We start from the raw sequence: 3,162 nt of genomic DNA on the forward strand, positions 1-3,162 counted from the left end.
TATTATTTTTTAAACTCTATGACAACTCTAAACAGCATATGTTGTACAATGTTTTCCAAGAAGTTTATTTGGATTTGATTGTGTCACTTCAATGTCAGATGGTGGTAAATACTGGTCACTAAATAATATATCACAGTTGATGTTTAACTTTTGTAAGCTAGATCGCCTGTATTGTATGTGTAATTTCAGAGACAATAACTAATTGTCATGCATACACATATTTTTTCTATTACAGCATATAGCAACTTAAAGGTTGTTGAGTGTTTTTTTCCTTTCTCTTTCCATCCCACCTTTGGCGACGGACTTCCATGAAAGCTCTCGAACCTACGGTCATGCCAGTTCCCCAACCCGCATTTTCTTTCGCTGCAACGCACAACCGGTTTCTCATCCCATGTTTTCTCCCGGTGTAATGCACGGGCTCTTTTGCTAGTCACTATAGATTCCCCCATGATTCAAAAAATTCATAATGTTTTGCAGGCCAAACCATCGCTCCGATCGAAAAATTGCTTTCGCATAAAAGAACCGTCGCGGCGAGAACTTCGAAACTAGATCTCATGTTGATATGTTCCGATGACTTTTTTTCGGGTAAAAGTTACTACCACGCATAGGATATACCAGTTATCACGTATATGATACATCAGTTACCATGATGTTTACAGGCAAATTCGGGCATGAAAATGACTTCTTCCAAGTTTGTCCCCACATGCAAATGCACTAAAAGTGCAGAAAAGTTAATGTCATCGTGGATTCTTTTTGTTTTGAAATTTTAAAATGTTTTGTCGCTCGAACCACCTGTTTGATCCAAAATCTGTTTTCACAAAAAAAAAAACACCACTGCGAGACCTTTGAAACTAGGTACCTTGTTGGCATGTTCCGAATACTTTTTTTGTGTGCCAAAAGTTACCATGCCTGGGGTAAATAAGGTATCAGCTCTGGTGTGCGTATATTACCATTTATTTACATAAATCCTACTTGAGTATGTTTTCAACAACTCTTTTTCACGGGTCGAAAGTTATCGAGGTATTTATACCTAAGTTATCAGGTCTGAAAACGTACATTATCATGTTATTTACAGTACCATGGGTGTTTTTCAACAACTTATTCCCCGGTTAAAATTACCCCTCGGTATTTATATGCAAGTTATATAATAGTAGACCTTGGCCTCGTACACTTTCTTCAGAAAAAAGAACACTAAAAAACCGAATTTTCTGAATTGAAACGATGCATTTGTACTCGAGCATGTTCTAGCTGCCGCTGCTGATGCTCAATTGGCACTCTAATTGGAACGATGCACACTGAATTGGTACTCTAATTGAGCACCGAATAGTTGTTGCCGCTGCTAACTTGCGAAGTGCAGTTTCTTCATAGGCCAAAACTGCAATTTCTTCAAAACTAGTGCTGTTACCATGTTATCTCAACATGAGTGCAGAACAAAATGATATGTATAAGCAGCTGCAAGGAGCAAAGCAGAGGATGGATCCAATGCAGAACACTCCTCTTTTCTTTTCTTCAGTGTACCATAGGCCATCTCTAGTGCGAGCAGGTTCTGCACCACCGGCAGCGGGAGCGCGTGCACGGACTGTAGCAGTATGCCCCTCGGCGGCAGTAGCTTCTTTGCGGCAAGCATGTCGAGAACTGCGTTGGCGCCGCACTGCTGCTGCCGCTCCTGCTTGGCCGGCGGTGACGGGGTGGCGCTTCTGAGCAGCGCGATGAGCGGCCGCAGTGCCCCGGACGACGCTATGCGAATCCGCTTGTCCGGGTTGTGCTTGGCCAGCAGGCGGGGATCCATGGCGGCTCGCCGGAGCGAGTCCACGGACGTCGTCGGCGACTCGAGCTCGGCCACGAGCGAGCTCTAGGCCGTCCCTGCATCGTCTCATCAGACCGTAGCGAGCGTGGCACGCGGTTCCTGCCGCCGTCCTGAGGTCTTCCCCGCCATCGCTCCGACTCGCCCATTACTGTTGCGTCGCCTTTTGGGCCATAGCGGTGCGGCACACGGTCCACTTCATTGTCCACGCACGTCAATTTTTGTGTGATATGCTTTGCACCACCTTCCTAGGCGCGGGAACGCCAACACCTTGCTGGTCTTCGTCACGCTGTCAGGTACTTCCTCGCGTACTTCGAGCACCGCCGTTGCACTCCTAACCTTGCCGCCGCCTTCTTCTCAGGTTGTCGCCACCGCTCTTCTTCCCGTTCCAGGGTGACTACCTTGACACTGGCCACCCTGACTCGACATCGACCACACGCCCCTCGCATGTCTACCTCGACCACAGCTACACCACCCTATGCTCTTGGCCACATCGACATCAACACAAAGGGCAACCGCCATGCTTGAGCAATCTCGTCGGTTTCCACTCCAGGCATAACTTTCACGATGCATTAACCGTTACGACCGTGGGATATGTCCGTTGGCTTGCAACCTTCGGATTCTTTTCCAGTCTCACCGTCTGCGTCGCTATCATTATGACTGCGGGGGAGTGTTGAGTATCGTGATTATTAGAAAGTACTACCTATACTACGTGCGGCATGCGACCGGCTGACCGGCGCATATTACTGCGGAAAAAGTCCATTTAAAACCCTGAATTCATTGAGGTTGAGCAAAATGAACCCTCAAGCCGAAATCCCAGTGAATTGCATCCTGAACTATGCAATTCCGGACTAAATCGACCTTCGGATCATTTTCCAAACGGCGATTGTCCATGTGCGAAAGGATGGCTGGGATTGGTGGTATTTAGGGCGCACACCTTGCTCCCGGGCTGGCCCGCTTTAGTTTTTTTCCTTCAAAAACAATAATTTCAAAGGGCGCACACCCTGCTCCCCGCTGGGCCGGCCTGCTTTAGTTTTTTTCTCGTTTGGGGGGAGGGGGTCCAACACAAGACCCGTTGTTGCTGATCGATACAACTATCCACCAGGAGGCACCACATGCGATGTGTTCACTTCCCCCTTTTTCTTGCTTTTATTCTTTCTTTTCTTTCCTTTTATTTTTATCTTTCATTTTTAATTTTCCCTTTTTTTCTTCAATTCCTGATTTTTTTTCTGAAATCGTCGATTTTTTCTGAAAATTTGCATATTATTTTCAAACCCTGTCATTTTTTTGAATGCTCAAATTATTTTAAACAACATAAAAACTCGTGGAAATCTTAATAGGAAATAGCAAACAAAAAA

Source organism: Triticum dicoccoides, chromosome 6A, assembly GCF_002162155.2.
Source record: "Triticum dicoccoides isolate Atlit2015 ecotype Zavitan chromosome 6A, WEW_v2.0, whole genome shotgun sequence".
Taxonomy (NCBI): domain Eukaryota; kingdom Viridiplantae; phylum Streptophyta; class Magnoliopsida; order Poales; family Poaceae; genus Triticum; species Triticum dicoccoides.